Source organism: Doryrhamphus excisus, chromosome 11 (genome assembly GCF_030265055.1).
Source record: "Doryrhamphus excisus isolate RoL2022-K1 chromosome 11, RoL_Dexc_1.0, whole genome shotgun sequence".
NCBI lineage: Eukaryota > Metazoa > Chordata > Actinopteri > Syngnathiformes > Syngnathidae > Doryrhamphus > Doryrhamphus excisus.
Window position 1 is genome coordinate 6324958 of NC_080476.1, and position 14709 is coordinate 6339666.

At 44.2% G+C, this 14709-nt stretch overlaps 1 protein-coding gene across 1 annotated transcript in view; it reads left to right on the forward strand.

Moving 5' to 3' along the window:
• The first annotated feature begins 9997 nt into the window (after positions 1-9997).
• The window catches only part of nlgn3b (neuroligin 3b), a 28390-nt gene continuing 23678 nt past the window's right edge, over positions 9998-14709 (forward strand). The window contains exon 1 of the mRNA XM_058087525.1: positions 9998-10270. The gene's annotated coding sequence lies outside the window, so the exon portion shown is untranslated. The remainder of the gene's footprint in view (positions 10271-14709) is intronic.

Sequence of the window (14709 nt, forward strand, 5' to 3'; positions counted from 1 at the left end):
TCTCTTCAGGGGTCGCCTAAGCAAATCAATAGCTTCCATCCAACCCTGTCTTCTGCATCTGTCTCTCTCACACCAACTACCCTCATGTCCTCCTTCACTACATCCATAAACCTCCTCTTTGGTCTTCCTCTACGCCTCCTACCTGGCAGCTCTAAACGCAGCACACTCTTCTTTTTTCAGCTTCCACCATTTGGTCCTCTGCTCTGCCGTTGCCCTCTTCATCTTCCTCACCATGAGAGTAATTCTACACACCAGCATCCTATGCTACAATTTCACCTACCACTACTTTGCAGTCACTGATCTCCTTCAGATTATAGCATAGATGTAGTCTACCTGTGTACTCCTACCTCCTCTCTTATAGATCAGCCCATGTTGTTTTTGCACGTAAACATAGAATGATTCCCTATGTAATGTATTTTTGGTAATATTTTACATCTGTAAAAGAGTAATTGGATTTATGATGGGAAAAAGAAGGTTTCACTTTGCTTCCACATGTCAACCCGTCCGTTTTTCCTGGCAAACGCCTGTATTTTATTTATATGTATTATATTATTTTTTCCTACCACCCCAACAAATAACACAGTTGCACCACAGTTAACAGTCGGGTCTTTTTTTTCTTGCATTTGCATTTGCAGACCAGAATTTCCTTTATTTTCTAGAAAATGTCACTTACCATATTATCAAATGCAAATGTTGACAGGTATGCACATCACTGAAAAAGAAGCGTCCTGGATGTACGCCATTATCTAGTCAAATTATTATCTGAAGATAACGCTGCTGTGCATTTCAAAGAATTGGAAACGATTCAAGGGAACCAGGAATCAAACACAACACAGATGCTGATTAGGAAGGTGGCCAAATTATGATGCAGCTCTTTTTGAAGGATCTTTAATAGCCAGTGAAGGTTTAATGCCACACAAATGTTTTCTTCAGTTCACTAAAATTGGCAACGTTTTACCTTTCCCCTCTGACACATCGTACAGAATGTTTATAAATGCTATGTTCACAATCTGTGTGCATATGCAAACACTGCAAATGTCTCTCTTTGAGATCCAACCAGGGAGTTTTTAAGAATCTCCATTGGTCTTGATTTAAGTGCACTGTACCATTACCGTTATCATTACATTGTCTTTATAGCTCAAATGCATAGATGGCTATTCCAAATGGCACCCTTTAGACATACACTATACAGCAGGATCAGGAATGTGTGATTCTTGTTATTAGACTTCATTTACTGTAAAAAGTACTCAGGAAAAGTCTTGGGCCACTAGTATTAGATAAAGTACGTTGGTAACTCTCACTCCCTGAGACCTTATAGAGGTCTCAGGGATGGCAGCTTGGCCTGCATTGCCGAGAATAAGTTAGGTTTGGAGCGTTTCTCCAGTCAGGGTTGGACCATGAAACTGGATGTCTGCTTTTTGCAGATGATGTGGTCCTGCTGGCTTCATGGAGCCGTGATATTCAGCTCTCACTGGGTCACTTTACAAATGAGTGTAAAGCAACTGGGATAAGACTCAGCATCCGCAAGACCAAGTACTTGCTATTAGCACGGGAAATGTTCTATTGCCATCTCTTGGTTGTGGAGGACTTCCAGCATATCTTGGAGTCTTGTTCACGAGTGAGGGAAGGATGCGGCGTCTGCAGTAACGTGGACTATGCACCAGCTGGTTGTAGTGAAGAGGGTGCTGAGCTGAAAGCAAAGATCTAAATTTATTGGTGTATTTAAGTTCCTACCTTAACCAACGACCATGAGCTTTGGGTAGTGATCAAGAAAGCTAAAGAAAGGATCAAGAAAGGTCGCAGGAACAAGTGCCCAAAATGAGAGTTCTCCATTGGGTGGCTGGGCTCTCCCTTTAAAAATACTCTCCGGGAGAACCTTAGAGTAGAACTCCAATGCTCCTCAGCATTGAGATGAGCCAGATGTAGTGGCCCGGGCATCTGGTCAGGATACCTCCTGGACGCCTCCCTGGGGAGAGGGAAGGTGATTTCTATGCTTAGGCTGCTGCCTCTGCTACCCAACCTCTGATAAGTGTAAGAAGATGGATGGACAGAAGTAGTCTTGCTAACTGGCGGCATGGCGGTCGAATGGTTAGCACGCAGACCTCACAGCTAGGAGAGCAGGGTTCAATTCCACCCTCAGTGGAGTTTGCATGTTCTCCCCATGCATGCGTGGGTTTTCTCCAGGTTCTCTGGTTTCCTCCCACATTCCAAAAACATGCTAGGTTAATTGGCGACTCCAAATTGTCCATAGGTATGAATGTGAGTGTGAATGGTTGTTTGTCTGTATGTGCCCTGTGATTGGCTGGCGACCAGTACCCCGCCTCTCGCCCGAAGACAGCTGGGCTCCAGCTCCCCCGCGACCCTCGTGAGAAAAAAAGCGGTAGAAAATGAATGAATGAGTCTTGCTAACTGTCTTACTCAGCTATGTCCAAATGACCACAATGCAAAAAGGTAATTAAGACAACAAGGCTAAGCTAAGAATTAGCATTCTATTTGTTTCAATTGGAATTCTTTGCAATTTTCTATGGGCTTTTGTTATTTGTGATTGCATCAGGAATAGAGTTTAGTAATCCTCCACCAAGTCCTCCATCTTCTCTTGGGGGATCCCGAGGAGCTCCTTTTCTGATCCCTTTATTATATTCCGGGACTGCCCCTGGGTCTTTTCCCAGCTGAATGTGCAACTCAGCAAAGCACTGCATTTATTTCCCACAGTGAAGAACGCTGTGGGGCTCTTTGATGCATTTTACCATCTTGTGTCCTTTCCAAATGTCTCCCATACTGGAGTTTACCTTCGAGTGAAGCTCCTCCCTCCAGTGAGGGCGGCAGGGTCTCATGCGCTATTGACTTTCCCCAGAGAAAAACGCATCATTTCATTCCGAAGTACTTCTTACATTACTCAAATGGAGAAAGTAAAGGTAATACATAGAGGCATAGTATCTCCTGCAGTTTCTAATATGTCTTTTATAATAGCATCTGAGTCATATATATTGTCCAGAGGCATTTGATATGTAAGCAACTGTCTGTATTTATGTACACTGTGGATTTTATATGACAAAAGCAGCGCCCAGCTTCCTGATGAGTCATCTTCGGAAAGTTGACAAAGCTCAAAAAACAATGGGGAAACTATGTTGGCATAAAAATTGACATTTTTGTCTTGGTTAGAGATGTGGCTGTATTATTAGGGTGGCCCTCTGTAAGGGGGTGAAATTTCAAACGAATAATGTCTATGCTCCAAACCCGGATTCTTGTTCCTTTTGACCCAGAAACGTGCTGTGCAAAGTTTCGTTGAAATCGGAATATATTTAACCGGTGCTCAACGACTCTGAAATTTTACTCAGCGAACGCTAGTCACAAGCACTCCGGGTCCCCCTCCCACGTTGCTCTCGTGGGAGTATTAGCCGCTTTCCTCTCCTGGCGGGGGTTATGTGGCTGCTAGCCACTCATTGTCGCCCGGTCCGTGCAAGCGTTCCCTTCCTGGTGTCCGGGAACTGGCGCCGATGGTCCGCGACGACCTGGACGAGGAACTGCAGTTTTTCTTCGTCCTTCGTCAGGAGCCGGTTATATTCCTGAATCAGGGCGACGCCTCGTTCCGCGTGGTCATTGGTGACCGACAGCTTCCCCAGCGCTTTGCACGCCTTGCCGTACGCCTCATCCTTCTTCCAGTCTGCCGGTTCCAACGCCAGGAATCCCTTGTCGATGGACATCTTGTCGAAGAACGAGGACGTATTGGAGGTCACGAAGTCCTCAAGGCTGCAGCCGCTGATCGCTGAAGCGGGAATGGTCACTCGCTTCTGGGCTGTGTCGTTGCCATCCTTCTCCTCAATCGCCGCTACCATCTTCTTCTTTGTTTCTGATGAAACCCGGTCGTCGAAGAACGCCAGGGCTACCAGCTCTTCCGAGAGGTACCAGAGGTGGCCGAGGAGCTTGTTTGTCGCGGCCTTGGAGACCTCCGCGTCCTCGTACCCGTCCAGTGCCTGAAGCAGCTGAAGATCGTTGAGCGGAGCCGCGACAGCAAGTGGGGCTTGCGTCCAGGCTTTGCTGTAGAGGCGGGCGGAGAACATGGCCACCCTCAACAGTTCGCGCTCCTCCTTCGGCGTCAGTTTGAACTGTCCCCTGAACAGCCACACCTTGAGCGAGTACAGCACCTTGCTCATCCACCGAGCGTGGTGCATGGGGCCAGGGGCACGGAAGCGGATTCCGCGGGGAGGTACGCCGCCGAGAAAGATGACGGTTAGTTCCAGAAGTTCCCGGTAGTCGTCCCGAAGGTCTGTCCGCTCTTTCAGGGCCTGAAGGAACCACTCGATGTCGACCTCTCCTGCTCCATCCTCGATCGGCTGGAACCCGCCTTGGTTGATGAAGGGCCACCTCTCCTGGAAACGCTTGAACAGCAGGACAGCAGGCCCTGTAGTTGGCCCCATCACCGACGTGAAGACCGCCTCGATCACGAGCTCGAGAATGTGATGCCGGCAGGCGAGGTAGAGGAGGTCGCTCTTCAGCTGCCGCTCAATCAGGGTACACGCCCCGGTGTGGCGACCCGTGTTGGCGGCGGTGGTGTCAAAGGACATCCCCACGACCCGGTCAGCGACGCTCCACTTCTCCAACGCCTCCACGACGGCCTTCGCTGCATTCGCCCCTCTTCCACTGGGAAGCTTCGCCACCTGCAGCAGCTGAACCTCCCCTCCCCCAGACACGAGGATGGGCAGGCGGTCGACGTGGGCGTTGCTGGTGAGATCCGGCATCAGCTTCCCGTCCCAGTGGACTACCAAGGGGCCTTCTACTCGCAGCTTCTCCTTGAGGGCGGAGGCCAGTTGCTCGCGGTGACGACGGCGCTGGCTTTGGATCGATGTCCTGTTGATGTTGTACTCAACTGTGTCGTGCCCCAGGGCACGGGCTGTCTCGGTGAGGACGAACACTGCGCCACGGTCGCTCACCTTGACGCGATCCAAAGAGGCCGCCACGTCCGGGGTGACGATGTTGAGGTTCGCTCGAGGCCGTTTGGGTGGGACTGGGGAGATACCACGTGTGGGGCTTCCTTCGGCGCTGGTGCTAGAGGAGGTTGAGGACGAATCCTCCAACTGGACTCTTGCCGCGGACGTCGACGCCTCCTCCTCCGCGCGTCGCTTCCTCACCTCCTGTGCCGCTTGCCGCTGTGACGATCGCTGTTCTTGGGCAGCTAGTGCTGTGTCCACCCCTCCCATGCGTCCCCGGCGTCCTGGTTCACGTTGAGCGAGAAGAAAAGCTTTGTCCTCCTCGTTTGTCATTGTCTCCAAAGCGCCGGCCTTCGCGACGTCGAAGAGATTCGCCAGGCGCTCCTTGAACTCCTCCTCCCTCTTCACTTGTGTTCCTGTTGTCCGTGCCTTGTTCTTGCGTACAAGGGTGTACTCCTTGTACAAGGTCTGGATGTTCTTGACGACGGTGTCAATCCGCTGCATGGGAATTCTAGCCTTAGCCCACAGCGCCTCAACAATTTTCGAGACCTTCCAGGACGCGTCCACCACCGTCATCTTCTCTACGTCCAACTTGTAGGTCAGGAGGCCCAGAACTTCTCCAGAGGATGGAAGTTGGCCTCCAGATATCTCGTTTATGGGGGCACACAGATAACGTCGCTTACAAGCCATCTTAGCCTGAAAATGAAAAAGGATTGACAACAGTTAGTTTGGGGATGAAGAAAGTGCTCGCAATGCGTATCACGAGTGTTTTCACGAGTTTATTGACTGAGTATGAGCACATAAAGTATGTGTGGTATTTACATGATTAATAAGGGCAATGGAGGGAAGAGTTTCAATAAATTAAAAGAGGAATTCCTTCTCAATCAGAACGCACTCCAGAAACATGCAAACACGTTGAAAAAGTACTGCCAAGCACTAGACAAATCCTAGACAGAGGAAAAGGAGCACTAGACGAGAGTTGCCACACACAGTCCTTGGTCCATAGTCCACCAACGAGAGCACCTGAGAACAGAGCCGCGGCATTTGTCACCGACAAAGCCCCTGTATCGTTGAACGTGAAAATGATCTTATATAGTAAAACTTTAAGGTCGTTGAGCACCGGGTAAATATTATTCGATTTAAAAAAAAAATTACTCGCGTGGTTTTCTCATGGAGTGGAACAAGAATCCGGGTTTGGAGACTGAATTTTCAAACTTTCGAAAATAAGGGCCACCCTACTGTATTATAGACCAACTGATTTACCTAGCGTAGATCTTACTCCCTGATAGCTTTGGGGATTTTGGTTGTGTTTGCTATCTTGAATATATATCCTATCATTATTATTATATATTGTCACATCCATACTGTGCATACTGTTTATAATCTGTATCATCTGCAATAGCCATATTATAGTCATTTATATCCCTGTATATATCCTCACTGTATTATAGTCACAGCCTGTTATAGTTTGTACATAGATCTGTCTATTTACAGCTCTATTCTATTTCATTTACTTACTACTAAGGTACTTATAAAATTGCACATCTGGTTGGATGCTAACTGCATTTTGTTGTCCTGTACAAGTGACATGAGCAATAACAATAAAGTTGAATCTAATCTAATCTAATCTATCATGACCACACAATGACTCCAAATTGGCTGTTACTTCTCTGAGATTGCTTTTGGATTTTTTCAATTTTTTTGGTTAAAAAAACAATGTAATTAGGCCCTTTAAGACAATAGGAATGGAGGTTTACCAGCATACTATTGCACACACCAGCTGGCGTCTGTTACACCGACCCCCTTCAATCTCACTCTTAACCGGGGTCACGGCCCCAATGTAACGCAGTTCAGCCCTCCACCCAGGTCGGGGCTCGAAATGACATCTACAAATCCTCTCTAAATGAGAGTTGATTCGAGAGTTAGGTCAGTTCATCCAAAGCTTCTTGTTTCGATTACTGTAGTAGTCTGTTAGGCCCTAGACGCATCAAATCAATATGAACCAAACACACGCAGTTAGTGGTTTGGTCCGCAATACAGACCTGATCAAAATCCTAAGACTAGTTGAAAAATAGCTAGAATTTACCTTTTTGTATCTATTCGGATCTTAATTATCAAAAGTTTAAGGCCAAAATTACAAAAACCTCTTCAAACCAGAACAAATAAATTTCTCAGACGGACTCAGTAATGAGTAGCTCCACTGTTCCTGTTAATCACTTCAAAAATTGGTTTGGGAATGCTTGATGTGAGTGTTTCCAGGAGGGTATTTTTGCTACATGTGGTGAAGATGACTTCACAAAGGAACTGATGGCCATTTTTATAAACTTCCCTTGCCGTCCATCCCCAAATGTTCTCTATAGGGAACATGCGGGATGGTCCAAAAGAGTGATGTTATTCTCCCTGAAGAAGTCCTAGGTCAAGCCAGCATTGTGAACCGCAGTGTTGTCCTGCTGAAAAACCCAGCTGTTACCACACAGACAAGGGCCGTCAGTCATGAGGGAAGCCCGCTGCAACATCTGCATGTAACCGCCCGACGTTGGATGACCCTGCACCACCTGAAGCTCCAGTTTCACTGAATGAAAAAGAACCCCAGATCATGATGGACACCCCCTCCACTGTGCCGGGTAGAAAACATCTCAGGTGGGATCTCTTTGTTATGCCAGTAACGTTTGAAGCCATCTGGACCGTTAGGTTACATTTTTCTCATCAGAAAATAAAACTTTATCCACATTTCAATGTCCCATGTTTGGTGCACCCTGGCAAAGTCTAAGCGGGCAGTTTTGTGGTGTTGACGGAGACGAGAACTTTAAATTTTTATTCATTTTTTTAAACCTTTTTCCCGCAGATGCCATCTGATGGTTATTGCGCTGTAGTTCATTTGGGTTGAGGACCGCTGCCCTGTGTCTTGACGGACAACCAATCAGATCCTTTGGCTCAGTGCAGGTATCATTTTTTTTGGGTCTACCATTTGACTTTTTGGTTCCGTAATGCTCAGGATCTTTCAGAAAATGTAGAATGACTGTCTTACAGTGCGAAAGGCCTTGCTTATGCAGCTCGATGATCCGACCACATTCAAGAAGAGAAAGTTTCTTATAGCTTTAGCCATCAGGAAGGCATGACCGTGTGAATGCTACCCCCACTTCTTGATTTTGCATATTGTTTCGCAAATATGCAAAATGCATAATCGAGCAATTTTTCAACTGGTCTAAAGATTTTGATTAGGTCTGTATATCGGAAAAGACAAACTCAAAGCTGATAATAGCTCAAAAATAAACAAAAATAATAGCTCTGCTTCATGGCTAAGTAAACAAAAAATATAAATATAAATCAAAGGATATTTACATTTTTTAATTAAAAAAATTGAATCAAATGCCAAATTGTTTAAGAGGATAATCTATTCATTGATTACCGTATTTTCCGGACTACAAGTCGCACTTTTTTCATAGGTTGGCTGTTCCTGCGACTTATACTCCAGAGCGACTTAGAAATGAAAAAAACTGTTACATAAACACTGGACACCTTTTCTGTTTATTTTTCTGTTTATTTTTATGTAGCTGAATAACCATTGTGTTAGCATTGTGTTGTGTTTTGGTCAAGTACTTAAAATAAATTACCCGCAAAAAATGCGACTTATACACCAGTGCGACTTATGTTTGTTTTTTTCTACCTAATTATGCATTTTTGGCCTTCTGTGACTTATACTCCAGAGTGACTTATTAATGAAAAAACTGTTTATGTTACATAAACACTGGACAACTTTTCTGTTCATGTTTATTTTTTGTGTAGCTGAATAAGCATTGTGTCAGCATATCTTACACCTATTAGCCTGTTCTCTATTATATTATTATTAGAACTTGCATTCCAAGAGGACGTAATGTCTGTTTTGGTCAATTAGTTTGTAAAATAAATTACCCGCAAAAAATGCGACTTATACTCAACTGTGACGTATGTATGTTTTTTTCTACCTAATTATGCATTTTTGGCCTTGTGCGACTTATAGTCCAGAAAATACGGTAATTGTTGGAGCTCTACTTGTCACGATCGGGCTTCACCCCCTCGTGACAGCCTTTTTAGTTTTCGTCTTTTCCTCTGTTCCTTGTTCATGCCCTTATTTTGTATTTCACTTCCTCTGTTACTCTGTTCTGTTTTCCGTTCCTCTCAATTATCTCCCGCAACTGTTTCCTATTTTGTCTTGCCTATTTAGTTCAGGTGCGCGCTCCCTTCGTTGTCGGTTCATTGTCTTTGGTCGAGTTTGCCATGCTAGTGCATTGTTCTACTGCATAGTGAAAATAAATATATTTTTTACCTGCATTTGGGTCCTAATCTCTGCATCCTGGGGTCGAACCGAGAAACTCACAAGCCGGACTGTGACACTACTAGGACATGACAAAAAGCTGTCAACTTGTTGTCCAGTGCTGCTCTTAAAGCATCAAGGAGTAAGGTTTACTGATGTACTATCACACAGCCACACCAGCTGTTACACTGTTCCAGTGTTTATGATTACAGTCTTTCTAATTGATGCACGTGTATTTTGGATTTTGTATCATTTCTATTCTTTTGAGCGACATCGGCCATGGTAACACACATGGTCCATCTTAAAGGAACTTGGTCTAATTTTTTTTCTGTCTTGGACTCCTGTCACACCTGTACTCAGGACATTTACCCCCCACCCCCATACGCCTCTCTCCCACTCTGCTTATTAAACTGGAGTGTAGCCCGGTGGCTTGGGCCTGTCATTAATTTGCAAGGCTTTTCAACACTGCATTAGTGCTTGTTACTTTTTCTAATATCAAAAGAGCACAACTTGTACCTTTTTTTTGTTTCAAACACTGATTATGAACAAATGTACATGTGGTATAAAAAGCATAAAAAAATAATATATTCCTATATAGACTGGCTTGTTTATCAGATAAAAGGTGGGATATGAGCACTATGTGTGTGTGTGTTGTGTCCGACTCTTAGGTGTTTAGTTAATGGTTTCTAAATCAGGATTTTCTGGGCTGTTTTGAGGGTGAATCTAATGCACTGGCGTATCCCGGCGGTCGCCTAGCAACGCGCGGCCAGTGGGCGCCGTGGAGAGAGATCTCTATGGTGGGCGCTCCATTAAAACCGTTGGCGCTCCTGACCTTGGCGTCGTGTATGCGCAAAGCCTGCAAGCAGCGCAGACTGTGCAAAGCAGGAGATGTGTGATGTGAGGAGAGATCTGATGTAGGCTCTCTGATACAGGGAACCGGAGGCGCCCGTTCACTTGGTGGCCATTGTCTCATCGCCGAACCGAGCGGGGGGGGGAAGCAATGGAGGACATCCACAGATGGAGCGTCTAACAGCGTCTGGAAAAGCAGGTGAGTTAACCTCATGTGTTTCCGTGTAGATCTGTTTGAAAATGCATTGATCCGGTGGATGGTCGTTCGCTACTTCGCACATGCATATTTATTAATACAGCATTCTGGTTCAAACAAGCCATTATTAATGTGTTCCGATCCTATCTGGGCTGTGGCTTGTCCCCCCCCAACCCCCCTTCTATGATCCACATCATTGCATTAATTAAAAAGCTCTAATGATCACATGAAGCTACATGTCCTCCCCAGCTATTAGTTCTTATCATTATAATACACTATTTAGGGACATTTGGGGATTCCACTAAATCGGTTTGGATGTACACACATGTCAAATTACAAGGGCATTGGGAGCCAGGTGATGTTGTCTGACATTGTAGTGCTTCCTAATTGCTTGCCTTTCCAGAGCGCACCCCCCCTCTCCCTTCCCCAACCCCCCTCAGGCTCCAGCAGATTCTGATCAATAAGATGTCCTCACGGATTTTTTTATTAGTGGCAAATAGGTGTTGATTTGTGTGCCTGTCATTGATGTAGATGTGGGTTTCGTAATGGTGGAGAGTGAAACATGATTGGAACAATCATTGTAATTTAAGTAGAAGCACGTCTGTGGTATATAGTGATTTATACTGGTCAGGTCCCAGTAAGCCCCGGGGACCACCGCTCTGATGCATAAACATCTGCGGCTCCTTGCAATAAAACGTTACGGTTCATGGAGGTTTACATTTTTTGAACCTATATATAAATATATAGAAATGACCCAGTTGCTGAGTTATAGGCAAATAAATCCAGGATCTCAGCTTCTTTCCGCTGTGAATTGCTCCAAAAAGTGTGTAAACTTAAATGGCTTACTTTTATGACACAGCTTATTTGATATGAGTCATAAAGCCTTTCTCAACATCTGTCCCGTCACAGATTACAAGCTGGAAATGCCCCCCACCCACCCCCCTACTGTATGTATAGTATTCAATAAGCATATCTGCAGTCAGATAAAATGCTGTAACGTTGCAGCAGTAAGTGGAAGCATGGAATGGAAAAATGCTAATCTTTTAAAGCAGTGGCATGTATTATTCAATAGGCTGATTTTAACAATACATATCTTTTCAAAAACTAACCAAATGTAATTGGTGATGCTGGTTCTCTTCGGCTGCAAAGTACTTTTTTTTTCCAAACAAAAAATGTAAAAACACCACCAGCTATAGTACTGTATGTTACTAGTAGTGCTTTAAAAGAACAGGTTCAACTAGCAATGTGCCGATATTGGCATTAAAAGGAAATCGGTTAACATCGGTATCATATTTTCTGCCGATAAAGATGTCAGCACATGAGTGATGACGTGCTTCTGAGGTCTGTATGTCCGCAGTCTGGAAGTTTTGCCTTTTGATTAGCAGTATGGAATTTGCACTGAATATTCATTCATTCATTTTCTATACCGCTTATCCTCACGAGGGTTGCGGGCATGCTGGAGCATATCCCAGCTGTCTTCGGGCGAGAGGCGTGGTACACCCTGGACTGGTCGCCAGCCAATCACAGGGCACGTATAGACAAACAACCATTCACACTCACATTCATACCTATGGACAATTTGGAGTCACCAATTAACCTAGCATGTTTTTGGAATGTGGGAGGAAACCGGACTACCCGGAGGACATACAAACTCCACTCAGAGATGGCTGAGGGTGGAATTAAACTCGGGTCTCCTAGCTGTGAGGCATGCTCGCTAACCACTCTCCACCGTGCAGCCTTGCACTGAATACTTGGTATGAAATTTGAAAATGTATACATGCATGACATGCTTTATTAGTTTCATACTGTGCACTTTATTCTTCTAGAGATGTTTGTGCCACATACAAATGTGCAGTTTTCAAAATTGTATAGGCACCTGGTTTATTGAACTCATTCGCTCCCAAAGACATATTATGTTTTTTTGGAAAACAAAGACATGATGATGCAATGCTACAATAGAAGAGAGCATGAGTGATGCAGTTTTAAGCCGAAAAACCACAAGGTGAGCAGAAGTTCATTTTATAAGAACTCGGCCTAACTTTCTCCCATTGAAATACTACATGCTGCACAGTAATCAGGAAGTGAAAAGGCATCTTGCAAAGGAGGTTAATTTTAACGCACGCATACGCACGCATGCCCGCGTGCACACACACAGTTTAGTTGCAAATATAAAAATTGTGTTGTGTTAAATTTGTATTTAAATCAAGTTATTTTCATGTAACATTTATGTTGTGGCGTAGTTGGTTAGACATTTTGGCTAAATATACATGGGTAAAATTGTGTCATTCAGTTATGCTTGAAATGTATCTTTTCACAAAAAGCCTTTTTTGTTAAAAAAAAAAAAAAAATGGAAAAAGACGAACGGAAAAAGGTAGAATTTTTTTGTTCTGATGAAAGATCAGAGTCTAATCTTTCTTTTGGTATACAGTATACCATGTTTATACCATCATATTTTTATGACGCCCTATCTCTATCTGTACTCATAAACCAGCATTCCCCTGCGACCCAAATGAGGATAAGTGGCATAGCAAATGGATGGATGGATAAGCATGCTCTGCTAAACTAAGCTAACCCCAGTAGCTTCTGTTCACAATCCATTGCAACGTTTTTTGGCCACCATTTTTACATGATTAGTGTGGAAGGGTTAGAGTTAACCAGTCCAGGGTGTACGCCGCTTCTCGCCCGAAGACAGCTGGGATAGGCTCCAGCATACCCCTGACCCTAGTGAGGATAAGCGGCATAGAAAATGGATGGATTGATGCGCTCGAGTTTGTGATTAGATTTCACCACAATTGAGCTGTCCGCCGGGGGAAATATTTCCACACACAAATTATTATTTATTTCATTTACATTATGTCACTTTCCGTGAAATTCTGCGTCACAGCAAATTCCATTTTTAGTGCAATTCCATCCGCAATTCCATTAATGTGGAAATTATATAATAATTTGTATACAAAATATGAAGTAAGATCAATTATCCATGAATGGAATATTTACTTAGAAGAGCATAGAAAACCTGTTTACAACCTTCTAAATACCGTTTTGAACATTCAAGCCCTCTACACATGAAATAACAGTCCAATAGTCAACATTAAACCCATATTACCCAATATTGCAGACATAATAAGAGTAAATAAGCCATTTAAGACATAAAGTAAATAAGACTCATGCTGGCATGTGTTGCTACAAAGGGTAGCTGAGTGGTGGGCGGACAGGAAGTGAGTTTCAGCTTGGCTGTCGTGAGCTCATTCAAACGCCTGTCTGCTCCTTGTGCGTCTCGTAGAACATTACAGTAACATTACTGATACCTGCTGACCCGAGTAGAATAAAACCATGATAGAGTGAAGCCAATATCAAGCATCAATATCATATATTTGTCACAATTGGAAGTTAAACTAAAATTTTTGTGCGCGGCGAATAAGATGCGTGACGTTCAAGGTCGTTACTCTAATCGCTGCCTGGTAGACACATGCATGTCCAAAGCGTGTGCATGTACACACACAAGGTCTCAGAGAAGCAACTGACAATTAGGAGTCATGGTGTGGTTTTGATAGGCCATCAACGATATCTAACATTAATAGTTACACTTTGCCAAATTGCTATTATTAGCTGACAGCAAACATAACTAATGTGCATGCTTGTGTGTTACATGGGGCGTGGCTTGCAGTATCGGAGGAGGAAGAGGGCGGGCTTATGCCAACCTTCACCACATTGCAGAAACTAAGCAACGCAGGCAGCACCTTTAATTTGAGGATTTCTTTCACCTCCTAATGAGTATGTTGGAGATGCACCGTGATCCGCATAAAATCATCTTTCATCTTCTTTTATTGGAATGTTTTGTGAAAAGCTAGCGTATGGAAAGATCCTTTTTGGCTAAAGGGTATGATCATACATCTTAATTCATGCCAACAAAGCAGGCCTCAGGCAGGGATGAACAGTAGGCCGTCGTTGAACGCCCCCCCCCGTGATATTACAAGACTTGTCTCATTCTATGAAACCAACAAAGTGATGAGCGTTATAAAAAGTTAGGTGCTGCATGCCGCTATTTGTAAACTAGGAGAGGAAGAAGCAAGCTCGTCTATAGCTAATTAGTTCCTCGGGCGGCACAAATTGTCTCCCGTCTTAATCTTAAATAGGTTTAGCGGTTGGAAAGAGAGCTGCTTCTCAGCGGCAGTCTTTCACAATGCTGGAGGCAGCACTCGTCAATAAATTTGATTAGGTTAACAAGCTTGTTTTTTCCATGTTCATTGACAAGCCGGTGAGAAGTCAATGATGGCCAAAGTGCGCTCACTGCAGCCACGGACCATCAGGATTTTAAGATGGGGAACTTATGCAGTCATGGAAGGAGAACATTGTTTTCTCTTTTTGTTTGTCACCTCCAAAGTTGAACACAATCTATTATGTGTTGCTGGTTGACTTCCAAGTCAATAAAACAAATTTCC